This window comes from Canis lupus, chromosome 8, assembly GCF_048164855.1.
Source record: "Canis lupus baileyi chromosome 8, mCanLup2.hap1, whole genome shotgun sequence".
Classification (NCBI taxonomy): Eukaryota; Metazoa; Chordata; class Mammalia; order Carnivora; family Canidae; genus Canis; species Canis lupus.
In genome coordinates, this window is record NC_132845.1 from 22,876,381 (window position 1) to 22,903,698 (window position 27,318).

Sequence of the window (27,318 nt, forward strand, 5' to 3'; positions counted from 1 at the left end):
CCCCCGCCCCCCGCCCCCTGCCGGGTCACTGGCCCTCGCGGTGGGCGGCCCCGCCGGTCCCCACCCCGGCCCCGCCCCCGGGGGAAACTCCGAAGGTGATTCACGCGTGATTCAACCGCGCCGCCGAGGCCAGGCTTCCCTTCGGCTCCCGCGGCTCCAGGTGCGGCGGGGAACCCGGTGGTCCCCGGCCCCCAGGTCCCCAGGTATCCCGGCCCCCAGGTCTCCAGGTCCCCGTCCTCCGGCCCCCCGGCCCCCAGGTCTCCAGGTCCCTGTCCTCTGGCCCCCCGGCCCCCCGGCCCCCAGGTCCCCAGGTCCCCAGGTCTCCAGCCCCCAGGTCTCCAGGTCCCCAGGTCTCCAGCCCCCAGGTCCCCAGGTCCCCAGGTCTCCGGCCCCCAGGTCCCCAGGTCCCCAGGTCCTCCGGCCCCCAGGTTCCCCATGGCCCCCCAGGTCCCCCAGCCCCCAGGTCCCCAGGTCTCCAGCCCCCCCGCCCCCCAGGTCCCCCAGGCCGGTGGGAGGGGCGGGAGGGGCGGGTGGGGGGGAAGACAGCAGGGTGCTCTGGGAGGAGTTCCCGAAGAGGAGGGCGGGCATTCTCCTCCCCCAGCGCTGGTTAGGTGCCGTGGGCCGCCCCCCCCCCCCCCCCCCGCCCCCGCACTCCCCAGGGGAAGGGCAGCTGGGGCTCTGGGCTGGCTGCGGCGCGGGGGGGGGGTGGGGGGCATCGTCCTGGCCTCGGAATCTGCAGGCGGGGGCGGGGGCCGGGGCGGGGGGGGGGGGCGGTGAGGTCAGAGGTACTTGGCCTCCCACCTGGCGGGGCCCTCGGCAGGTGTCTGAAGGTCGGTAGCCCAGGCTCAGCCCTGCCCAACTCCAGGTAGTGACCGAGGAAGAGCTGCCCCAGTCTGGGCGGTTTGCCCTTGGGAGATTTCCAGCATGACATCTGCAGCCTTGTGGTTCCAGAAAGGATTGTTCTCACACTGAAGAAGACATTCGTGGGATTTGAGTTAGTTCCGCCCAAATGTAGGGAAACCAAAAATGAAATTTAAAAATGTCATCAGACTTTTTGTTGTTGTTAGTCCTATGCATTGGTTTTTTTGGATCTATTTCTGGCTTCCTCTTCTGGGCTTTCCTGTAAAATTGTCAGGCAAGAGAACGTTAACTCTTTATTCTATTAGGTGGCATTGTACAAGGTCTTGTCAGAGCACTTGCCATCATTCCTTTATTATTACCAGGACAGACTGGAGAGATATGGGGACAGGAGTGGAGTCTCCCACCTTTTTCTAGGGAAGTCAGCCTTGCATTCTGGTGCATACTACATATGCATTTCCATATAGCCTGTTGAGCCATAGCAATACCTCATTTTAAAAGAAATAAAACCCTGCAAAATCTTTGTTTTCTCCCTGTGCCTGAGCTGAAATAGCACATCCAGGTTTAGCTCTTGTCCATCTTTCCTGGAAGCTGAAAACTACACTTGCTGGTTTCCTCTTTGAGCTCTCTCCTGGCTCTAAAACCCACAAAATTTCTATTTGCAAAACGAGACCATGCAAACCTCCTTTTTGTAGGCCCCCTGCCTGAGTCATTTTCCCTAACAGATCTTTAGCCCAGCCTGGGATATGATTCTTTGCCCTGGAGTTGAAGGTATGTAGAGAAAATGTTACACTTGCTCTCCAAGACCCAGGGAATTGATTACTCTGTCTACAGGGTAATTGGTTCTATTTAGAGCCACTGACCCTCCTGAAGTCGCAAAGGGCTTTAAGTGATGTCAAGATAAGCAATTCTGTGAGAAAAATATGTTTAATGTTAGATGGTGATACAAAAAGTGCCTTAAACACTGATAAATTAGATATTTTGCATATTCACTAAAATTATCAGACCAGGAAGAGAGGAATTGGTTGGATTTCTGCATAGGGTTTTTGAGTAAATATAGAATTACATCCTTCAAAGTTTGAAAAATGCCAAAAAACATCACTATTTTCAAGAAGATGAGGAAGCAGACTGGCTAGAATAGATAATATTTCTGTGCTATCACCATCTATCACACTGTGGCCAGATGATTTCTAGATCTCCGCTGCTTGGCACTGTTAAGAGTACATCCTAAAGTTTTACTGTTGATAATTATTGCACAGAAACAAATTGATTGTTAAAATTATTCTCTACCTTTAGCTTTTTTTTTTTTTTTAAACTCCTCCAGTAAACCAAAGCTCCCTCCTACCTGATGTATCTTGAAGAGTCTTAGAAGTGGGAAACATTCCTAAGCCATAATGATAATCAGGCTGGCCTGACCAGTCCCTTTATGGTTAGATCTTAGAGTATCAGAGGGCTGGAGGGAACCTCACAGACATCCTTCTAGGGATGAGGAGCCTCACAATGTAGATCTATGTGGTCTTCTGACCTCAGGGACTTTCCTTCCACAACCATGCTTGCTTTCTTCTACTCCCAGTACATGCAAGTAGGATTGGGTCCTAAACCCCAGCTTACTTGATTAATCTACTCATCTATGGGCACTCGACAATGTTCTGTAGTAGGTGTAGAAAAATGCTTGGAGTTTGGAGAATTCACTGCTCTCCAGTGGAAATATCCAGATGGTCATTCCTTGACGCGTGCATGCCTGGAGACATGTAAGGGAGGTCGCCTTGTTTTTGCACAAGTGGTGATGCACTGTGGTTGTTGAGGAGTCTGGAGATGACTGGGCAGTGTTGCAGCCATTTCTCTCTACCCCCGCCAACTGCACTGACTTGGTTTCATCTAGTACTTCACTTGATTTCAACTGTGTTTGTCATCTGTCTTCCCCCCGCTACAGCACCGTGGGGCAATAAGGACTGGATTTTTTTCTTTACATCTCTCAGTCCTCTGCACAATTACCAGCACATTTGAATGAACACTTTTTTTTTTGGAACTGTGCATGCAGCCAAATATTTTCAGTGGTGTTCAAGAGGTGAAATTTGTCATTGAAATTTTTCTGTCTAGTGGCTGGGCAGTGAGTGTTCCAGAATGCTCAGATTGGTAAGAAAATGCAAATCCATGATGGGTTGCATGGTATTCCTTGACAGCAGGCTCCAGCTGTCTAAGTAGTGACTAATGATTCTTGCTACAGCCAGGAAATCTAAGCAGGAGGAGAGGTAGCTGAATGGAAGAAAACAAATGTGGAAGTTTGGGAACTATTTAGCATTTTTCTTACAGGCTGGGTGCTAGGGTGATTCAGAAAATTGTCGGTCATATGATGAGGCTGTTCTTGCATGGAAAGGCTTCATGACTTTTTAGAATAAATTGTACAAAAATCTATATCTCCCCAGGAACGGGTTAGGTTAAGCTTTATGATAGGTAAGATTGAGAGTAATTTATACAATCCATTTTATGCCAAATTCAGGTAAAAGGCAGCATATGAAAAGAGGCCAGAGGGACTTAGGAGTGGGAACATAGAGTTCTGGAAAAAGAAAATATGACTTAGCAGAACTTAAAAAACATCTGGCAGGGTATAGTTAGTCATGGAAAAATTGGCAGTCATGACTGTGCATTTTATGAAAATAATTATATACTAGTTCAACATTTAACATTTAGAACGAAATTAAATAATAGAGAGCCTGTACAATGAAATCTATTATCCTCGTCATCCAAAAATATTTCTATTAGCTGTCTAAAATAGTTTACAGGAAGCTTTACCATATAAGTTATCACAAAGCGCCAGTATTTTAAAAAGCACAATTTTAGAGAAAAAGTTTCCAGTTCAAACCTTAGGCAGAATTAGTATTTTCAGCTCAAAACTCTCTTTATAAACCTAAGGCTTATCAAACAGTCTATCAACTTCCAATTTGATGGACAGTAAATATTATTCTTATTCTGTACATACAATGTTGACAAAATAGATAATCATAAACATAAGTTGTAGATATTGTTTTGGTAACTAAAAGTCATTTAAAATGAAAACTACTGTATGGTCTCATGAATAGAACACATATAATTTTAAAGTTTTAATTTGGTATCATTTTATGTAAGCATCCCTTAATTCCCAATTTCTATAGCTCTTTATACTTGACATATGCACTAACTTGATGGACAGAAGTCCATTCATTCAGTAAATACTTGAATATCTAGAGTTCTCTCTAGACTTTGGATATACAGGATAAAACAAGGAGTCCCTTTGCTCTTAAATATATCAGCACCCTGACTTACTGTCCTGATTTTAATTGCTTGAATGATTTCCTGTCAGTGTTTTGCAATGTTATTTATTAATAAATTTTGTTCCATGCCCCCAAAAATATATATAAGGTTAGGCATATCATGGTCAGTCCATCAAACAGGTATCTTCAACCCAGAAAATTAAGCTTGTGATACATGCACTGTATCAGTTTGAAAGTAGGGGTGATCTTTCAAAGTTCAGCACATGGGAAAAAAGTGAATCCCAATACAGAAAGTCAACTCGAGGGAAAGGCGAAAGATAACTATGTGTGGGTTTCCTCAGATGAAAAGTAACTGCAAATTAGTGAAATAACCAGTTTAAGAGTACTTATACCTGGAGGCCTTATTTCCATTTTGGATGATTCATTTGTCGACATTTTATAAACCGGCTTGGTTCACAGATGCTCTCACATCGCAGCCCCTAAGCACGCCTTTCCCGGCTGATGCTCCATCCTGTGACGCCCGCGCCTCCTTCCAGCAGAGCCTGCAGGCTGGGGAGTGATTGCTGACTAAGGTGGTTGTGTCTGCCCCGGACGCATGTTTGTAACGTTGGCTGGTGGCGATCGCCACCCTGAACCAGCACGCTCCTCTCTGTACTGCGCTATCTCAGATCTGAATCAGCTGCCAACCGACCACGGAATGCCTCGGATTCCCTGGCGTCAGGAGCGCAGCAGGACACACGCTACAGAGGGGGCTTGTGGGACCCTGCCAGGGACTGGGTTTTCCGAGTTTGGTACGCTTCATAGACAGCTGTTGAAATGTCCAGATCGAATTGGTCTCGAGCCTGGTCTTTGATTTTAAGAATAGCATTTGTCTTACACCTCCTTGATGGATTTGTCACCAAGGTCTTGCCTTATACAGGCTAATAAACACGTCCTGAAGGCCAATGCGCCAGGCACTCTCGTAGGAGTCCTTTTGCTAAGATATCTTGCAGCTAGTCGGAGAGCTGAGCCCAGTGTGTCAGCTTCCACCAGAGGAGGCGGGGGTCAGTGAAGTGGGACATGTTGTCATGCGTCTCACTAGTAGTTTGAGAGCTCTGTGCCAGCAGAGGCTGCTTTATCTTTACTAATATCCCAGCCTGGCCCAGTGCCCGGCGCGTAGTGTGTCCTCCGCATCCACAAAGCTTTGTTTAAAGACAGAGAAGGGGGCAGCCCCGGTGGCACAGCGGTTTGGCGCTGCCTGCAGCCCGGGGTGTGATCCTGGGGACCCGGGATCGAGTCCCACATCGGGCTTCCTGCATGGAGCCTGCTTCTCCCTCTGCCTGTGTCTCTGCCTCTCTCTCGCTCTCTCTGAATGAATAAATAAATAAATCTTAAAAAAAAAATAAAGATAGAGAAGGTATTTGGGACCCCCAAAGGGAGAACTTACTTTCCACGGGGGTGATGAGAGAAGGTTCCCTGGAGGAAAGCACTGTCTGAGCTGGACCACAGGGGAATGGCTGAGGAGAGGAAGGATGAGCCAAGGGCTGAGGCCTGTGTGAGCAGAGTGGAGGGTTTAGGGATCCTGCAGGTGACAAGTGTTGTCAGAAGCTAGAACAGTGGCTCATGAGCAGCTCTGTTGGCTCCACCAAGGAGTCTGGATTTGACTCAGCAGACAGTACCCTCAGAAGCTTATTCTTCTGGTCATGGTTCATCAGAAGAATTGAGTCAGGGGGCGCAACAGGAACCTAGGCCCCTCACCCGCAGAGTGGCTGAGGAATAGAAAGGACAGATGGCTGCGGGGAGCAGCGTGAAGGAAGAAGTTGCAGGACTCAGTGACTGACCGTGGGTGGGGGCAGGAAGGATGCAGAGGGCTGAGGTCTTGGGGGCAGAGAAAGGTGGCAGCCATAATGGAGCCTGGAAGAGAAAGTTGGCCATTCAGAAACTGAATTTTACACATGTTGAAGGTGAGGTGGCCATAGACCTCTAGGAAAAATGCCCAGCATGAAGAGTTGGAAACGAGGCGCCAAGGCTTGCCAAGAGATGAGGCTAGAGCGAGAAATTGGGAGATATTGGCCTTGAGGCTTGGTCAAAGATGTCAAAGTAGACAAGGTCTCCAATGGAAGGTCTAGAGTGATGAGAAATCCATAGTGACCTGGTCAGCCTAGCTCCAGTTGGAGGAGCGTGTATATGTTTATGAGTCTGGGAAGCTTGTAGTCCGGTGGAAGGGCCATAGAAACCAGGGCCTCTGAGACCAGCTGTCTCTCTTGCTCTTGCCTGCTCTTTCTCCCATGTCTCATGAAGCTGGTCTCCACTTGCATCTGTTCCTGGACTCTGTTTGCATTGTTTGGTTACAGCCAATGGCACCGAGTGACATTCCCTAGGCTCCATTGCTTTGGGGTCCAGCCATCATGCCGGAGAAGGACTTTGTCTCTGTTTGGGGCACTTGCCCTCTCGTTAGCCAATCCCCGTTGCCAGAGAAATACCAGGTCTGGCTGTGTGTCCGCTCCTGGGGCCAGGGAGTGCGTCTGCTCTTGGAGGGAGCAGATGGATCAAGTTAGCAGTCAGACAGAAACTGTGGCCACCAGTGGCCCTAGGACTGAGACTGGGACATCACTGGAGGAGGAAGATGATGTAGGGGAAAAAGTAGAGGAAGGTTCAGAGAGATGAGGGAGGACAAATGGGACCCTAACACTAAGGAGGAGAGCTTTAGTAAGAAAGAGAGCTTTAGGTCATGGCAGCCAAGAGTGAGCAGAAAACCAGTGATGCATGTCACTTTAATGGGTGCTACAACACCCAACCCCTAAAATTAACGTGGCTACCAATCTTGACAAGTTTCTCACTTCTTTGGTCGAAGCTAGAAAGATCTGTGCCGTTGAATAGGGAAGAGACACATTAGGTTTTCTCAGTCATGCAGATCAATCGAGCAAACATTTGTTGCTGCTCACTGCCTCCCTATCCCCGAATGTGCGAGGCATGATGTCAGGTGCTGGGAGATGTAGTCTTGCCCCGAAGATTATGAGATAAAGGACAACATGAGATAAACAATAAAGCACCATATGCGCTGTGTCCATTAACCCCATGAGCGTTTATGGTACGTGCTGGGTACCGGGGAGGCCCAGCCTTTCGCCTGGTCAGTGGCCAGAATCCCATCCTCCTCCTCCTACCACAGTCCTTGCCCCGGATTGAAGTGAATTGTGACGTCATTGTCTGCTCTGGTGAAGCATCATGCAGGCAGGAATGTGTCTGCCTTCTTGCCGCTCTGAAGGCCAGTGCCTCCAATGCTTCGATGCTACTGTCAGATATTTGCCAAATGTAGGAACAACCATCCATAGCCCTGACATCATGCCATTTTCTTTTTATTTTTTTAATTTAAATTCAATTAATTAACATAGAGTGTACTATTAGTTTCAGAGGTAGAGGGCAGTGATTCCTCAGTGTTATCTAACACCCAATGCTCATTACATCACATGCCCTCCTCAATGTCCATCACCCAGTTACCCCGTCCCCCCACCCCTCACCCCTATCAATCAGCAGTTTGTTTCCTGTGGTTAAGAGTCTGTTGTGGTTTGTTTCTCTCTCTCTGATTTTGTCTTATTTTATTTTTCTATCCCTTCCCTTAATGATCCTCTGTTTTGTTTCTTACATTCCACATACATGTGAGATCATATGATAATTGTCTTTCTCCGATTTTTTTCCACTTAGCATAATACCCTCTAGCTCCATCCACATCATTGCAAATGGCTAGGTTTTATTCTTTTTTGATGACTGAGTAATATTCCATGGGACATATCTATATATCCCACATCTTCTTTATCCATTCATCTATCAATGGACATCTGGGCTCTTTCCACAGTTTGGATATTGTGGACATTGCTGCTATAAACATTGGAGTACAGAGGTCCCTTCGGATCACTACATTTATGTCTTTGGGGTAAGTACCTAGTAGTGCAATTGCTTCGTCATGGGGTTGCTCTATTTTCCACTTTTTGAGGAACCTCCATACTGAGTGGCTGCCCCCGCTGACATTCCCACCAACAGTATACGAAGGGTTCCCCTTTCTCCAGACATGATGCCATTTTCTGAGAATCTAGGAAATCTGCAAAATAACTTGTTCTTTCTACATTTAGCCTTTTATTTCTTCTTAGCTGATGACATGCTGCCAGTGGAAAAGCGAAAGATCATTTGGGAGCATTCAGCAGCTTTCTGTAGCTATTTCTATTATTTGCAGCCTATAAAAATAAACAGAAAATACTATTCTAGCATTCTCTAGGTATTAACTTATTTCATCCTCACAACAATCCTGGGAGAGGTAGGTAGGATTTTGTGCACCTGTGTTAACCCAAAGCCCAGTGAGGTTAATTAACTCGCCCAGCGTTGCACAACTGGGAGGTGACAAAGCTGGGATTTGAACACAGGCAGTTAGCTCCAGGGTGCCCTCCACAACCACTCTACCACCGTGCCACCTCTCCACAGTGGTAGCGTTAAGGAGGTACATTTCCCACTGCACAGAGTCAAGCCCATTTCCTTTTTCCCCAGTGTTTCCTGCCTTGTGAAGCTGGACCTCTCTAAAGTTCCTGGCTTCGGAATAAGGGGAATTTCCAATAGAAGACCAAGCCAAAACCAGCCCTCAATTGAGAATAAAGGGCTCCTTCTTCTGCTTTGTTTCCAATTCATTAAATCCTTAATGTTATTTGACATCCAGACTTTTTCCTTACCACAGCAGGACAAAAAAAAAAAAGGACACCCTAGCCTACAAATGCCTCCCCCGCCAACATGAAACAAAGGCTCTTCCATATTCCTGTCTTTCACTAAGAAATAGAGGTCTCATAACCTAGAGTTTAGGCTCGGAGGGCCCTTCTGATTCGCTTCTTGCTTATGCCATAACCGAGCTGATGAACTGGTTTAATCTAGAATCACTTCCACTGCTCTGTAACTTTCCATATGCCTTCTCGCACGTGTGAATTTACATCCTATTTGTCGTCATGATACACGTGTCCAGGCTCAAGATGGAACTTGTCATAGAGTCACATTTCCCCTGGTCTGTGTGACGATAATCCTGGATGCCCAGAAGGGATGCTCAGGCAGTTGCGCTCCCTCCCACAGGATTCGGGGGCCACCTCCACCACTGACCCGGCTCCTCTGTGGCCCCTCACTTCCCCAAACCTGCTGCGGGTTGCCCCATGCCAACCTCCGAGCCTGCCTCTGGAAATGGGTCAGGTGGCATCAGTGCCTGGGTAACTGGGGCCTTTCTTAGCTGAACTACTATCTCTGTGCCTGTCCTACGCTACAGGACGTGGTCATCTCCACGCTACCTTTAAAAGCAGCTTGGGGAAAAAAATTTAAAAAAAAATAAAGCAGCTTGGAAAAATGTCAGTGGTATCTGAGGACCCATGACTGAAGCTGATCCCAGAAAAAATCATCACAGACTCTTCTCCCTCCCACTGGGGACATTTGTATCGTTTGACACTCAGGCTCCAGTAATCATTAAGGCGCCCACAGGACAGAAAAGCCACAGGGGCAGCCGGAGTGGAGTGAGACAGCGGGTGTGATGTCAGGAGTTACGTGGGAAGATAAAGAGAACTCTTGTTTTTTGTAAGAGGGAGGGGTCAATCTGACCGTGTGACCTGAACCACGGGGTCCCTGCTGCCACCTCTGACACTCCAGGAGGTACTTCGGGGGACAGGAGCGCCTGGTCCCCTACCCGAGGAAGCCACTTAGCCCCTTTCTACGCAGGAAGAAAGGTCATGTCATAACTGGAGCGGTCGCTCGGATGCTACCAGCAGTACCCACAGACTCTGAGCCCCTGTTGCTGGGCCCAGTGGTGTGGGGACAGTTGCCACCGCGTCGGTGGTGGGTGCCAGGGTCATGGGTGTGGGAAAGGTGCCGTTTCTGGGATTCTGTGGGTCCTTCATAGAGACGCCTGGCCACTCTGAATGACCCAAGAGAAGGGCTTCCTGCAGCCCGGCCTACTTTCTCCCGATAGCATCTGGTGCTTCTCCAGATAGCCTCCATTTATCTCTGCCTCTGCTCGGGTCTCTAACCATGATATGCTGGATCTGACATAGGTTCCACGAAAAAAATCTGGTCCCGGATCTCTGACCAGGAACTTTGTGTCGCTAAAGAAGTGTGCATGCGGGCCCCTTGCTTCCTTCTGAGCCTCTGACCTGTTGGACAGGGCACTAATTCTTTAAGTCAGCATTTCAAAGAGAAGATTAAGAACAAGTTAAGCCTTTAGCTCAAATAGTTCAGTTAATCCAAGAGCAAAGCACACTGGTTTTTGAGGCCATGTGAAAGAACCAAGTCTTAAAATCAACAGTGGTTGTGGAAAAGTGGCGCATGCGCCTTCCACTAAGAGGGAAAAGCTGATATGGTGAGTGTGTGTGTGTGTGCGCGCCCGTGTGCACAAGTCATTTGATTTTTCAGAGTTTTCATTTTCCTATCTGTAGAATGGGCACAATGAATCAGTGATCCAGATCTCAAATTCTTTGTTTTGCTGTCTTAGAGACAGACAGATGGACCAGAGCTTATTTTCATGGCTGCAATATGTTTGTTGTATCAAATACTTACTATTTCTAATTTTTATTTTTTTATTTAATTTTATTTTTAAAAGATTTATTTATTTATTCCTGAGAGACAGAGAGAGAGAGAGAGAGAGGCAGAGACATAGGCAGAGGGAGAAGCAAGCTCCTCGCAGGGAGCCCGATACAGGACTACATCCCTGGTCCTGGGATCACTCCCTGGGCCGAAGGCAGATGCTAAACCACTGAGCCACCCAGGTGTCCCCTATTTCCAGTTTTAAAATAAGTTTTAAATTGACATTTATCTTCTTCTAAGGATTATAATTTATAGTTTCTGTGAATATACCTCTGAAACTGACTTGGTTCAAAGCATCCAATGGTTCCAGACCCAAACTGGTTGTAAGAATTTGAGACCAAATTCAGACCCACCATTTCTTTGTCATTGGCAAGCACTTAGATATTAAGGACCATTTCCCTGTGGGTCTGCATGTTTTATTTTAGCACTGGCACATGTGATATTATGGCCATCACGGTCTTAGTGTTGTTCATTATTTACTGAGACCCAGATGTGCAATTGGTGCACAATGGATGCACAGCTCTTGGAGGAAAAACACTTAACCAGGTACACCGGTAGGGCACATCACTCCCTAGGGGAGGGCTTGGCGGCAGCTGACTGCATGACAAGCTCTGCACCTGCTCCTCAGTGTCCATCTCCTTCCAAGATCAGCGGGGAGGTGCTGAGAACTTGAGAGTGAGACAACAGAGCAATTTTCTGAGATTCTCCTACTTGCCTGCGAGACTGTTCTGGGCAAACTCCCTAGGTTCTCCCTTCAACTAAGAGCTCCTGAAACCCCAATCCTTCAAAGCCTTCTTGATGACACTGGACAAGTCAGTGGTTTCTGCCCAATACCCACTAAACACTCCCATCTTCACCAAGTGCCATCTGAATGAGTGGGTTTTCTTTTGCCTGAACACTTCATAGATAAGCAATTGCTTTACCAGCATTGATGAACTTTCTGCCTAGATCATCATGATTTAGCCACAAAACCTATGTACTAGGGTGATCTAATTTACTTCTGATGAAAATCCTGGAAAGCAGGTACTGTAGTTTCCCCCTTGAGAAAACAGAGGCTCAGCAAGGCTAAAGTAACTGGGTAGGATCACACACTGGGATGTGGCGGGACTGGGGCTCAAACTAGGTTGTTTAGTTCCAGAACCGATACATGACCCCTCCTGTGAGCACCCCATCCTGAGTACTCACTAGGCTCCAGCTCAGGGTCAAGACCTTCCCCCTGCCTTCAAGGGGGCCTAGGGAGGTGTAGGCAGCAATATGTGCTATAAGGTAGGAGACGCTGTGCTAAGTCTGTGACCCAGGAAGAAGAGAAAGTGCTGAGAAAGAGTCCTTGGTTCTCCGTGGGGAACTATTTTATCTTTTCAATCTCACCTGGCTAACTTGACTTCTTGTGTACCAAAAAGGATGACTCAGACTTTGAAAATTAGGAAAAGTACCTTTACTTGAAAACAGAGAAGAAAAAAGAAAGATTTTATGGCTTTAAATAAAATTCCTTCTTATTTGCAGCCCTTGGCGAGAGGCAGGCAGTTATGGATGCCCTTCTGTTTTTTTGTTTGTTTGTTTGATTTTTTGCTTGTATTATCTATTCTGCCCAAGGATGAGTTCAGCTTCCTCCAACAGCTAACATCATTGCTTCCCAAGGCATTAACCTTGATATAAAATGTTCTAATTAACGCTGAGGAGGAAGGACAAGCTCTAAAGCCATCCGTGCCCTCCCAGACCTGTTCAACTACTCCCACAGCTCTCATCAGCAAGCCAGAGAAGCAAAACAGACTGAAAATCCGCCCCAGCCTTCAGGTTTATCCCCAAACAGTTGTGGGATTAATGTATAATGTGGACAGGGTGGCTCTAGCCAATGACAGCAGTGACACGGGTTTGAGCTTACAGACCAAGCCTAAAACTTCAGCCATGTGTCCAGGTGTTGAAAGTAACAAAACCCCTCACTTGAGTGTCATGATTAAGATGCTACTTAGGACCGGGTCTGAGCGAACGAGGCAGCAGGGAGCCGTGGGTGGGGTGGTTGCAGGTCTGCCCTGGGTCAGAACGGAGAAGGGTGCTTCAGGGGCAACCCGGCTGAGGGCCAGACTGCAAGTTCGGGTGAGGGTGGGGGGTAGGCAAGCAGCCCCCCACCCCCACGCCTGTGGCTGGGTCTCCGGCAGCCCTTAACCTTTCTGGAAAACACAAACAGATTGAGGGCGCAGTTCACATTGCTACATAATACCCGACATCCTGTGGTTGACTAAACTCCGCATGGCCAGCTAAGGCCTTGATTATGTTTAAAAAATTAACTTGTCAAGGCAAACACATATTGAGGGAAGCTGAGAACTAAATTAGATCACCCTAGTACATAGGTTTTGTGGCTAAATCATCTTTCCGATGAAACAGAAGCTTTTAAGATAACAACAGTACTGTTCCAGGAGAGCATAAACCCAGGAGAAACGAGAATCTTAAATAACAAATGGAGTCTTTGTTTTTGCTTATCAGTTCAGAGGAACACATTAAAGCAAAACAAAAGATTTTGCAAAGTAAGAAATCTTGTTCATTTATATTTTCCCCCTAATTATTAATAAATCAAAAAAATAAATTATAGTACTGGACTAGTTCAATTACTTAGGTGCATTATTGCCAGGCATTTATATAAAAGGAGGAAATTAGACTCAGATATACTGGCCTCCTTGCTCTGCTCCAGATGGCAAGAGGAGGACTGAGGCTTTCCCAGCCCCTGTCTCCTGTGTGTCTGGCTTGTTCCAGGGAATTTACTCAGCTGCTTTCCTGCCTGAAACTCTTCCTTCTTTTTAGTCATTTTTATTTTTTTAAGAATATATTTATTTATTCATGAGAGACACAGAGAGAGAAAGAGGCAGAGACACAGCAGAGGGAGAAGCAGGCTCCACGCGGGGAGTCCGATGTGGGACTTGATCCTGGGTCTCCAGGATCACGCCCTGGGTTGAAGGCGGCGGTGCTAAACCACTGAGCCACCCGGGCTGCCCCTTTTTAGTCATTTTTTAAAAATGAAGACTATTTTTCTTTAAGAGCAGTTTTAGGTTCACAGCAAAATTGAGCAGAGGGTACAGAAATTTCCCCGGTACCCCGGGCCCCCCACAAAGGCATAGTACTCCCTACCCCCGTCATCAGTCCCCCACGAGGGTGCTACCTTTCTGACAACAGGTGGAGCTCCACTGACACACCATTAGCAGCCAAAGTCCGGAGTTGATGGTACGGTCCACTCCCGGTGCTGTACATCCTCCGGGTTTGGACGACGGTGTGAGGACACCCATCCAGTATCCCGGTTTCGTGAAGGGTATTTCATTCCCTTAATATCCTCTGTGTTCAATCTGGTCACAAAAATAGGAACTGCTTCATGAGTTTGCATGTCATCCTTTGCCCCGGGGCCATGCCAATCTCCTCTGGCTGGTGATAGCTTCACTATATGTGCTGCCGAGGAGAGCACTGAACGTCTCACCAAGCAAAATCCAGAAGGTTCTCCCTGGTGGAGATTCAGCCTCAGTGGCGAGAGGGCTGCACGATGGCTCGGGTCAGCTTTGCGTCGCCCTGACCGTGATCACCACCACTTTGCCACCACTTTGCCCTGGTGGGGAAACCAATCTCCACCCTCTACGTGAATCTGTAGAGGACTACGGTCTCTGGCAGCATTTGATATTGCATGGATTTGCCACTCTTATCATACGGAGGGCAGGGGCAGTGCTTTCTAACAAATGTTGTGTTGAACTGAATAAATTCGAATCCAGGGGGAGATATCACTGTTCTTTAGAGGAAGATCTCTGTTGGTGGGGCTGGTGTGTCCCTACTGCTTATGTCAGTGCCATGAATCTGTCTAGCAGGGCCGGGAGCAGGAGTTTCGGGCTCTCTGTGACCATATCCTGCCAGGACACCCTCCCGTCCCTCTCCTCCGGACGGAGTGGACGGTCCCACTCTGGCCGTGTGGAGGCCCGGGGTGTTCCCTCCGTCTGTGTCCCGTCTAGATCCGGGTGCACTGCAGGTGTCCAGTGAATTTCTACAGACGAATGAATAAATCACGGGGTGCTGGCCCCGGGGTTGGGAGGGCCTTGGCCCTGCAGCCCTGGACGTAGGTAGACCTTGGGGGTCCAGACGTGCTGCTGTCCACCTGTGCTGGAGGGTGTCCGTCCTGTCCCGTTGTTGGCTCCGCAGTCGGCTGCTGCTTTCCATCTCAAGCCTTCTAGACCAGCTTTATTATAATGAGTTTCGTCTACAAGGAGTTGGTTCTGTGCTGTTTCTAAATCTTCTATTTTGCAACACAAGCATGCATTATTCTTCAATAGTCCCTTGGAATTCATGCTTTTAGCCTGTTCATATGGCCCCCTTCCTCACTTGCCTGAAAATGCTTTAATATATTGGATAATCATTCTTGCTGGGAATTGGGGGGGGGAGGGTCCTCATGTGCTCCTAATCCTCTTTATCAGTGACCGGCGGTAATACTCTCAATGTCTCCTTTCCCCACCCATCGCACCCATTGCCCATCTGCAGCCTAGTCACCACCACATTGTTGACTTCCGCATGGATCCCGAAGCCGTCCTTCTCCTTCCAACCCTGTCTGTATGGAGGTATGTTTCCCAGGCTCCCATCTAGCATCTTAGCTCAGTCATCGGGTGCAGCTGGTAGAGGACCGAGGGTGAGAGGAGGGGACGAGCCAGGGTGTTTCTTTCCTTCCCCAGCCCCCACTTTGGTCCGCAGCGTGTGCTCTGCTGGCTGCGCCTCCTCCATGGACTCAGCCAGGCAGTCCTCCCCCTGGGATCTAGTACCACCACCCATTGTCCCTCCATCCCTAGGGATGGTAGCAGATGCCTGCTATTGTTCCTCTTGAGATTGCTTTCCTATGTCCTCTTTGGTTTCTCAGCTCTTCTGTGACCTTTGTAACCAGCTCCCTGTATCAAATCCACTCTGTTCAAGAAACCTAGAGTGGTTTCTGGTCTTGGACTAGACTGGAATAGATAGCAGCATGCCAATACTACTGCTGATTTGTGTGGGCTCCTCACTGTCCGTTCTGTGGAGTGAAGCACACAGCTCACAAGTTATTGTCATAGTAAGTTGTTTGTGGAAGATCTCAGAGATCTCAGAGTGGCTGGTAAATTATAAGTAAGTGCAGCATGTCATTAATTAGCATTCATTCAAATATTTTCTGCTTGCTCAAGAAGGTTAATTTTTATTCTTACTGGAGTAACTTGAAAGGTCCCTGGTTGAAGAGGCTTGAGCATTCCGTTGATAATGGTTTTGCTTGGCTTCTAAGCCTGGAGACAGCTGTGGTACCTGACTTATCACTCACTCAATGCAGGGTCACCTTATACCTGTCCCAAAGGCATTTATCCTCTCAGCTTTGGATGCCAGTGGGCACCCAAACCTGTATTTAGGGTAGCTGTCCCAAGATATCTGGCAAATGACTTGGGGCTACAGGTTTGGGGTTGAACATGGCTTTTAGGACCAGATACACCTGGATTTGAATTCCAGCTTTGCATCCCCTGAGATGTGTAGGTTTAGAAAAATTACATACTTCTTTAACCTAATTTTTTTTCTAATGTCAAATGAAGAGAAGAAAGTTTTACATCAGGCTCTACATTAGATGGTTGTCTCAAAGAAAAAGATCTACCTTAAGGCCCCAACCAAAGTTTATAAATCTTTAGACTTGGCTACTGAGAGCTGACTCTTCTCCTTTCCCATCAAGGCAGTATGTAAAGTACTACATGTTCTGTAGGGTCTACCAAAAACCCAAAGCCTATCCATAACCAGATAGGCTCAGAAGTAACCTAGAACCTAAGCCTTTTTAAAAAATATAATAATTCTGTTTCTTTTAAAACCAGCCTCCTTAATTTATTTCTTTTCTATGTTTATTCGCCTTGCCTATTTATTAAACACATTCCATTGCTTATTCTTTGCAAGTAGTATATGAAAGGAAGAGATAAGGAGTATTTATATAGCTCTGATTTCAGACCCGGTAAATATTGGATGGTGTTGACAGGAATACAGGTCCTGAATGTCTGACCTTGAAAGACTAGACAGGAGTCTTGGGTGATGAGATGTAGTCTAAGCTCTGGCTTGACCAAACTGTAAGCTGGAGGGCATCATCTAAGAGTCATGCTCTTGGGCAGCCCGGGTGGCTCGGCGGTTTAGTGCTGCCTTTGGCCGGGGGTGTGATCCTGGAGACCCCGGATCGAGTGGAGTCCCACCTGGGGTTGAGCTCCCTGCATGGGGAAAAAAAAAAGAGTCATGCTTTTGTCTTGAGCTCTCCTGAAAGGAGTCGATTTCTGTTTCTTGAGAGAATGGGCAAAATACCTCACTAACTTAATTTTCCTTAATAACTCTGTCAAATGTTTTCAGCCAGTGCTTTCGCTATTTAAAAGGGAAAATGTAAGCCAGTCAACTCATGTTATGATCTAAAGAGCAAACTTGGGTAGATGAAGGGGAACGTGGAGGAGGAGGTATGCAGCGTTGCACACCACCCTACCCAGCGCTGATTTGCATAGATTTGTTTTTTTTTTTTTAATTTTTTTTTTAATTTTTATTTATTTATGATAGTCACACACAGATAGAGAGAGAGAGAGGCAGAGACACAGGCAGAGGGAGAAGCAGGCTCCATGCACCGGGAGCCCGATGTGGGATTCGATCCTGGGTCTCCAGGATCGCGCCCTGGGCCAAAGGCAGGCGCCAAACCGCTGCGCCACCCAGGGGTCCCTGATTTGCATAGATTTGAAAGGCTCGGCTGGGAAGGAATCTGGGGCACAGCTTTGTCAATGAGGTATCACGATCTAAGGACTGAGATGTTCTCAGATTAAGAGGTACATAACTTCAGCCTCATCAAAGAGGGGTTTTTGCCATGGGAGGTGATCAAGGGACTTTCGGGGCAGCTAAAGAAGCCTTTCTGTTTTCCTTCCCTTTGAGAAGGGAAGGGAGGGGAGGGTGGGTGAGGGGGTGTGAGGAACTGCTGGTTTGTGAGAAAGCACATTGATAAACAGCAGCAGAGCCAAAGTACTTCTGAGACAATAATTCAATAAGCAGCACATACGTGAGGATGGATCCTAAAGAAGTTCCTAATGAGAATACAGTGAAAACCCAAGTGAAAGTGCCCTTATGTAGGATAGATGTGCTGAATATACTTTGCTTCTCTTTTCAGCTTTCTTCCCTAATCTGTAGGTTTTGCAAGTGAACTTTTGAAGAACGTATGTGGTCACGTGCTCACTCTCATAAGCCTGAACCAGACAGCATCCACTGTTCTGCCTTTTTAGTTCTGCAATCTCCTTTCCCGTTTCGACTGTTATTTTAAAAATGTAAACAATGCTTAATGCTTCCTAAAATACTATATATTTTTAAATTTGTTAATTGATCGTCTTTTTCCTGCCCACCCTCCTGGACTCTAATTTCCTTGGGAATAGATATCTTTGTGTGTGTTATTTGCTGACATACATCCCAGCACTTAGAATGGTTCTTGAAACATAGCAGATCTTCAAATAAATATTTGTTGATTGCCTGAAATGAATAAATCACAATCATGGTTTTATATTTTTAACATATCAAAATACTAATAATAGAGACTTAGACTTGAAAAACATTCAAGAGTTGTCTTGGGGTAAGTAAAAATTCAGCTCAGTGTCTGTTCCGTCTCTAAACCTGTAGTCTACACAGCTGTCCATAATGTGGAGCTATGGTCACCTGCTTGGACCTGCAAATTCCAAGTTGGGCATCTTAGCCAGATTGGAACATGATTCTTTGTGCTTACTGCTGAGGATTGTACTGGAAGGCAGTGGAATTCAGGAACACAGAGAGCTCTCAATAGGAAGGATACACTAGCTGGACTTAGTGAATTTGCCCCTTGAGAAGTCTTATAGATTCAGAAACACAATTCATTTATGTGCTTCATTACATAAATGAACTCCATGCTTAAAAATTCATAAGAGACTACTCTCTCCAATCATAAATTCAATTAACTTACCAGGCTGGAAAAACATAACTCAGGCAGACAAGATAATCCAGCCAAGCTCACTAGCATGGTCTCTCCCATTGGAAAGCTGCCTGGGAAGGCAATGATCAGCTTAGTGATGCTGGATTCAGAATCAGGGAACTTAGTCATAGGACTCAGATGTTGGGTAGCCCACACTCTGATAGCCAATGTGTCTTTCTCCAGAGCTGGACACCCTATGACCCATTGACCTCCTTTCCACCTCCAGTTAGGGTACCTTCTGGTCTCTTCGCTTCGTGTGAATGGGCCAACCAAATTTGTTTCTGAAACTCCCCCTTTTCTGTGCTTCTGTGGGTGATTAACACATTCCTCCATGAAATATGTTAATATTTCAGTCAAGTCTAGATCTGGCCTAGGAATCATTCTGTCTCACGATCTCTAAGATTAAACATGCATGCAGATCATAAATTCATTCCAAGCTAACCAGTCCAAATGGCTTTTCCCTGAACCATTGGGTGATTTGACTTTACAGGTTAACTCTTCAGAGGTTGTCCATCCTGTCATTTCCAAATGTTTGGGATACCCATTTATCTCTCCTATTCACTGTCTTTGCCTATTAAGTAAGCTCCAAATACTGATGGATTTGTCCTCCTGAGCAGCCTCTTCCACAGAGCAAAGCAAAGTGACTCTCTGACCCAAGTGTGTTGATCCTTGATGATTAGTTTCTTCCTATAAATCAGTAATTTATCTATTTTAGAGAGAGAAAGACAGGCGGGGTGGGAGGGGGGCGCAGAGGGAGATGGAGAGAGAGTCTTAAGCAGACTCTGCACTGAGCACAGAGCCCAATATGGGGCTCAATCTCATGAACCTGAAATCACGACCTGAGCTGAAACCAAGAGTCAGACACTTAACTGACTGAGCCACTCAAGTGCCCCCAGTAAGTTGTCTTTTGAGTGTGTATCACCACCAGTGAGGTAGACTCCCTTCTAGCGAGTTCAACTTGCTCCTCTAAAGCTTGATCATTCCGAGGACATTGGTAAGTCACCATAGGATTAAGAGAGATGTGGCCTGAGGATAGTTCACATTAGTGGCTGTCTCCGTGTGGGTTCTCCACCCCATTCCCACACCACAGCCTCTCTTGCATAAATCCACCTACCTTTAGAACCTCTAAGCCCCTTTGCAGTGAATCCACCCTGTAGTTTTCATTGCCCTGCCTGAGTTTGGGGCCCAACCCATGACATATATACCTTTGGGAGCTGAAAAGCTGAATTAGCAAGATGGCAGATAGAATGATCCAGAAAAGCCTGTCCTGGGAAGTCACAGTTCTCATACCAACTCTTGAGAAATGTGTCACTATGATCTCGGCCCAGAAACCTATCAAATTCATGTTCTGAACCTGTGAAGTTAAGGACCCCAAGCCAAGGGCCCCTCCAAGGGCAGAGCCAGTGTGGGAGAACCGTTTTTACCATCTTCATGACCATGGAGCCACTGAGTCATGTTTAGAATAAAGCTTTGATGATGCAGAGTAACTGACACACTCACCACATTAATGAAAGTAAATTTAATAACATTAGTTGTACTTTGCATAATTTTGTTTATTAAAGCTGGAAAACAGACAATACATTTGGAGAAATCAAGTCTCGAAATAACAAAGGATTTCTTTGTATAATTTAGTTTATCATACCATTGCTGTCTAATAGAAATATAATGCGAGCCGCAAATGTGATTGAAAATTTTTTAGTAGGCACATTAAAAAAAAAGTTAACAAATTTCCCTACCTTATTTTGTTGTATGTTGTAGTAAAAAATAAGATATGAAAAAAGTAAAAAGAAATAGGGGAAATTAATTTCAAGAGTATATGTTTCCAGTCCTGAGCAGAACTTTCCTCCTCCCTTTGTGGAGATAAACCTTCGTCTTAATATCTGGATTCCATGGGCCCGACGGCAAGTCTCGTCTACGTTCATAAGTGACAGAAGGGGATATTCAGGCCCCTATCCCAGCAGAAGGAATGGTAAGCAAGCCGTGGAGACCAGAGGTAGCAGAAGGAAAAGAGCCTGCAATCAAAACTTCTGACTTCATTTGGAAAATGTGGTCCTAACTCAAAAGCAAGATTACTTTCCTTTATCATTGCTTTGCCAAATTAACTCCTCTGAGAATAGAGCCACATTATTCTTTTTATTGCAACTTGTCTAGAGGTTGCTGTGGGAATGACCATACATAGTAAGACAAACTGGATCATGATAATTCTAAGAGCAGCTTGCCAACAGCTTGGCATTCATGGCCTTCTTTTGGATATAAGATCAAGCATTTGCAAAGCACATGTTGTGTGACTAACAGCGTGTACTGGGCCCTGTAATGTATAAGGAAAAAAACAGGCCCTTGTCATTTTGAAGCTAGACTTCTGTTAGAAGACAATATAATATCTAACAGAATGCTAGTTGTGTGACATAACGCTATACTGTAATCAGGGTTTCGAGGAGAGAGAAAAAAAGTATGCTTACTTAACCCAATATAAGCAAAACATTATCATTTTAGTGTGTAATGATATAAAAATTATTAATGAGATATCTTACATTCTGGTTTTGAGTTTTTTTTTTTTTTTAATACCAAGTCTTTGAAACTCAGTATAATCTATGCTTATAGAACATCTCCATTCAGACGAGCTGTATTGCAAGTTCGATAGCTGCATGTGGCTGGTGGCTGCTACGTCAGGCAGTGTAGTAATAAGACTATTCCATCCCACAAACTCTCCGATGAGTTGAGATTCCATGGTTTGAATTCCATCTCAAGGAAGGCATTATTAACTCACCTTGGCCTGGGCTTCCTGGTGTGGGTGATGAAGCTCATGTTAACAATGTGCTAATGATCTACTACCCTGGTGTGGTCCCCGGAGCATTCCTGCTTCCACTCTATTTTGCACACACAGCCAGAGTGATCCCTATAAAGGGATCTAAGTTAGATACGATCACTTCTCTGCTCAAAACCTTTCTACCATTTCCCATCTCAGTCTTTCATGGCCTTCAAGGCCCCACACAATCTGGCCCCTGCCTGCATCTCTGTCTCATTTCCTACCAATCTGTTCCTTATTTGCTCAGCCACACAACTTTGTTGCTGGTTCCTTGACCATGCCAATAACACTCCCGCCCCAGAGACTTTGCACTTGCTTCTCTCCTTCTGCTTGGAGTGCTTTCCCCCACATCTTCCCAGGGCTTACCAGGCACTTTCTGTGCAAATGTCACTAATCAGAGGAGCCTTCCTTGACCATTCTATATAATAGCCCTTAAGGAAGGGTTCTCTTGAGGCCCCCTTCTTATCACTCTGCATCCTCACCCACTTATTATTTGCCCTATTGCTTTTCACTGCATTTGATAGTTTCTTAGTTGATTTTCTGTCTTACCTAGCCCCCCCCCTACTAGATAGACTTCTTCCTGTGTTTCCTTTGGAGGCACTGAAGTCCCAGGAGCGATAATATCCAGCATGGAGTAGGCATTTAACAAATACTGGTGAATGAATAAAAGGAGTCCAACTTGATAAGAAATGCTTATAGGAATTACAGGCTCTCACAACAATGATAGATTTATATTTAAGATCCTTATTTGAGTTTAGTCTTGCAACCAAGCGATTGTTTCCTGCAGTGGTAAATAAGTCCTCTGAACGGAAATGCAACAGCCTCTCATCCAGGTCATCTCACCCCAGTTGGGATCTCTCTCCCTGACTCCCTTATTGCTCTTCTTATGGCTTCTCAGCTGTTACAGGTCCAGGCTAGATATACGTTGTTTTTCTTTGCTGGATCATAAATCAGTAGCCACCTAACAGTCCTAGATGTGCTGCTTTGCCAGTGTTGCCGGCTCCTAGCATCTCAGATTGCTTAGCAATAATCTCGGACAAAGGCATCCTGTTCCTTGACTACTGGATTGTCCTTCTCTTAGTATTTACATACATTCCCTCCAGGAATGCAAAGGGCGGGTGTGTGTGTGTGTGTGTGTGTGGTGGGGGATGCTGCACATTTGTTTTTTAGGTCTCTGGAATTCACAGTTATTTTCCTGTCTGGCTTGGATGTGCACAGACACACCACCAGCAGCTCCCTCGTGCTTCTCCAGCTTATGAGTTTCCTTTGTCCTGCTTCTGAGCAGACTGGGGGAGCTGCTTCACAATGAACCATTTAGCTGGCTTTCTAAAAGCCCTCCGGTATTAACACTGTGAGGTTGTGTAATATCTACCCTAATTAGTCTACACTCTCGGGGGGGCCCCTCCCAGAGCCTACAGTGTAGAGCCAGGAAGTTGCTGGTCAGAGGTGGAGTAAACCAGTGACCATGGGACTGACAAGGTCACCGGGATCCAACCTGAGCATCCCCCACATGTGCCACAGACACCATGTTCTAACAACTGTGGAACCTAGTGGGCCTCTGATGTGTGGGCTGTGGGACTGGACCAGTGTGAGCCCACAACGGTCTGCATGCCTGGAACTACCCAGAGGGATCACTATCATTAGGAAACACAGCCACAAGTACTGCCACTCACCCCAGTTGCAATGAAGGACAAAGCATGTGGTCCAGGGAGGTGAAGAAGAGAGCGTCCTCTCCTTGGTAAGCGTTCTTACTTTACATTGACAGCATACAGTAAACACAGTGAATTCTCACTAGTGTAGGGCAACTTAAAAAATCCTTTTTTTTTTTTTTATAAGGACAAAGAAAAGTATAATGGCCACAGGACATTGGAAACAGCCTGTCAGAATTAAGCAAATTATTTAGAATTTATTAGAAGCTGTAAGATCCATTTCTGCTTTGCACAGCTGAGTCACGGTTTAAACGTCAGGCATTCTGTGACCACACTGTGCAAAATTTTCCCTGTTGTTCTCTATCCTGTAGAGATGTTTGTTTGTTTGTTTGTTTCTTGAATAGTAGTAGTTATACATTTATTTGTTTTTTTGTTTCTTACCAGTATCTCTGACAAGACTATAAAGCCCATTAGGGCACGTATGTATTTTATTCACCCCTGTATACCGAGGAACAAGTACTCTACCTACCTAGCACACAGGAGTACGTAAAAATAATATTGACTACTACTAATATTGATTGAATGAAAATCAGTGACAGTCTTTCAACAAAACTCCTAAGTCAAGATAAAACATTTTCTACAGGTCATTGTTACTGGTGTCAACTTCAAAAGCTTAAACTATTTTTGAACGAGATAATCAACTAATTCAATCCAGGAGTTAAACCATGTTAATTCTTGAGAAGTTATTCTAACCAGGCAAACAGTAATTTGTGTTCCAGAATTTTATATTCATGTAATGCAGGTGTCCTCTGCCATTAGAGAGTGGGACGTTCCTATGAAAATTTCATCAGCCCGATGGCATAAAGCCAAGTGTATCTGCCACTAGTAGGGGTCTTTCCTAAAACCGAGTGGTACAATGCAAACTTTCAGAAGGCAGAGGATACCTGTATTGATTTATTAAAGTTCATAAACGTTGTCATATTTTACCCAGAGAACCAGGGCATGAGGACACTGGCTTTACAAGATCCAGGAATGGGAGTTAAGGTTGGACTAGAGCTCAGTAATGAATGGCTTTACGTGCCACATTAGGACTTAAACTCCATTTGCTTCTTGTCCACAGATATTTATCGGTGACGTAGAGTGCTCCAGGTAGCATAATATGAATTATATGTGGTTCTTGTATTCAACGGACCCATAGCCTATCAGAGGGAGACAAACTTGACTATGGTGATAAGCACACAAATAGAAATATGGTCCCTGTGCTTTAATCACTCAGAAGAGAGGCTGCCTGTTTCCCTGGTGTGCTGGGGACTCTTCACATACGAGGTGCCCTAACCCTTCCCCTGAAGGTCCCATGTTAGAGCCCTGGTACCTGCTATTCCCACTCCCAGAAGAGACCCTGGCCCCAGATTCTCCAGACCACCTCAGATAACCCCCTTGGGCACCATTTCTCTGTTTTCTTCTTGGCACTTAACATACTTGAAATTATCTTGGTTTATTGATTTACTTGTTTGGTGTCTGTCTTATCCTTCAAGTACAGAAGCCCTGTGGGAGCAAGAACCTGGCTTTCACTGTACGTTAATGTATGCACGGTGGCTAAAAAAGCCGTCTGAGACATAGTAGAAAGCCAGTAAATGCTTGTGGATGATCCTGAAGAGCTTAGCAGCACCAAGAAGCCATTGGAACATCTTGATTGTGAAGTGACAGTATGACATTATTCTGGAAAAACCATTTTGGCAGTGGGTTTAGAACAAATTGTATGGGACACAGACTTGGGGCAGGAACGACGAGAAGATTCCCGCAGTAAGTTAGATGTGAGCACCACGGGTCAGGACAGGGGTGGTGGCAGGAGGCATGGAAGGGCACAGTGAATCCAAGACATATGTTAAAAGACTCCACTCACACTGGCCTCCCTACTCATCTTGCAGGCCCAGCTCATTCCCACCTCAGCTCTGTAGTCGTCCTCTCTTGTACAACGCTCCTTCCCCAGATCTTTGCATTTTATTTAGGTTTCCATTCATCCGTTAGATGTTCTTTAATTAGAGAGTTCTTTCCTGAACTTACCTAAAAGCATCCCGACCCTATCCCCTGGCACACTCATTCCCTGCCATTACCTTATATATACTACCTGACATTACACATTACATGGAAATTCCTTGAGGCCAGGAGAGCAAAAATTCCTTCTGCCTTATTTACCACTGTATCTCCAATGGATGATGCATAACAGGAGCTCAACACATATTTGCTGAGTGAATAAATAGATTAGATTAAGTATGATGGAGGTTAAAGAGCCGATTAAGAGAGACCTGAGTCATTAGGAAATTAAAGTAACAGAAATAGCTTTTCATTAAGATGGACTCTGCTAAGCCTATCTTTTGCAGCATCAAATAGTACCTGACACGTAATAGTTCCACACAATAGATCGATTTAAAGTGGATGAAAGAACACTTTATTTGTTCTTTTAGTCACAGTGTGTTGAGAAATCAATAAAAATGATGTCCTCAGTGAAGAACTTCCTTTCTTCAGAGATTTTACTAATTCACACTGGTTCGAGCACTGTTTTATAAATACCAGTAAAGCTTTGCTGGATTTTTTTTTTTTTTTCAGCTTTGCTGGATTTAACGAAACCATCTGTACCACTGATTCTTTCAAGTTGTTTTCTTAATGGTTTTCCTGGGAATTACAATGAATATCTTATAACATTCTAGTGTGAATGAATAAACTTACTTTTAAAAGTAAGTAAAAATTTTGCTCCTTTATAGCTTCATTCTCTCCCCACTCTTTCACTATTATTGTCATAAAAATTACATCTTTATACATTGTGTGCCTATCAACACAGACTTATAGTTATTATTTTATGTAGTTGTCTTTTAAATCATGTAGGAGAAGGAGCGCCTGGGAAGCTCAGTTGGTTAAGCATCTGACTCTTGGTTTCAGCTCAGGTCATGATCTTGGGGTCCTGAAATCGATCCCTGCATCAGGCTTGGTGCTGGGTGCTCAGCAGAGAGTCTTCTTGGGATTCTCTCTCTCCCTCTCCCTCTGCCTCTGCCTCTGCCCCCCCCACTCACTCACACACACTCTTTCTCTCAAGTAAATAAAGAAATATTTTAAAAAGATCAAATAGGAGAAAACAAGTTATAAACAAGAAATATATTTATACTGTCTTTCATATTTACGATGTAGTTATCTTTACCAGTGCTTTTTATTTCTCCATATGGATTCAAATTATTGTCTAGAGTACTTTCACTAAAGCCTGAAGGAAGGACTCCCTTTAATATGTTTTGTAGGTCTGGTTTACTAGTGACAAATTCAGTTTTTATCTGGGAATGTCCTATTTCTTAAAGGATAATTTTGTTGGACATAGAATTCTTATGACGGCCTTTCTTTCAGTACCCTGAATATGTCATCCCTGAGTATGGCATCCCTCACTGCCTGCTGGCCTCCATGGTCATCGATGAGTAATCAACTGTTAATCTTATCAAGATTCCCTTGCACACGATGAGTCCCTTTTCTTTTGCTGCCTTCAAGGTTCTCTTTGCTTTAGAGTTTAACAATTTGAGTATGATCTAAGTGTTAATCTCTTTCAGCTTATCCTACTTGGAGGATTTTTGTTCTTTCTTGCTTGTTTGCTTACTTACTTGCTTCTTGGATGTATAGGTGATGCTTATCATGAAATTTAGAAACTTTTCAGTAATGATTTCTTCAAATATTTTCCCCATCCCTCTCTGTTCTCTTCTTCTGGGTCTATCATTATGCATATCTTGGTATGCTAGATGGTGTCCCACAGGTGGCTGAGGGCTCTGTTAATCTTTCTTTATTCTTTTTGTTTTCTCCTTTCCTCTGACTATATAACCTCAGTTGACATATCTTAAACTTCATTGCTTCTTTCTTCTGCCAGCTTAAATATGCTGTTGAATTCCTCTAGTGAATTTTTACATTTCAATTGTTGTGCTTTTTAACTTCAGAGTTCCTATCTGGTTCTTTTCTATGATTTCTATCTATTTGGTGAGACATCCCTTTCATACTTGCCTTTAGTTCCTTGAATATATTTACAATAGCTGGCTTAAAGTCTTTGTCTAGTAAGTCCAGCATAAGTTCTGTGTATTTGGGAGCACATCTTCAACATTCAGGCAGTTTCCAACCTTTTTTTTTTGCAGCGGGAGTGGGTAGAGGGAGAAGGAAAGAATCATAAGCAGGCTCTGCACCCAGCACAGA

General features: G+C 45.2%; 1 long non-coding RNA gene and 1 other non-coding gene across 2 annotated transcripts; one reads left to right on the forward strand and one right to left on the reverse strand.

Moving 5' to 3' along the window:
* Positions 1 to 26: 26 nt before the first annotated feature.
* Positions 27 to 18,196, forward strand: LOC140637991 (uncharacterized). The gene is made up of 4 exons (XR_012035105.1): positions 27 to 160; positions 7,942 to 8,019; positions 15,186 to 15,262; positions 17,824 to 18,196. It is a non-coding gene; the product is annotated as an uncharacterized lncRNA (long non-coding RNA).
* Positions 14,023 to 14,130, reverse strand: LOC140639226 (U6 spliceosomal RNA). Its single transcript, XR_012036017.1, has one exon. It is a non-coding gene; the product is annotated as a U6 spliceosomal RNA (small nuclear RNA).
* Positions 18,197 to 27,318: the final 9,122 nt, after the last annotated feature.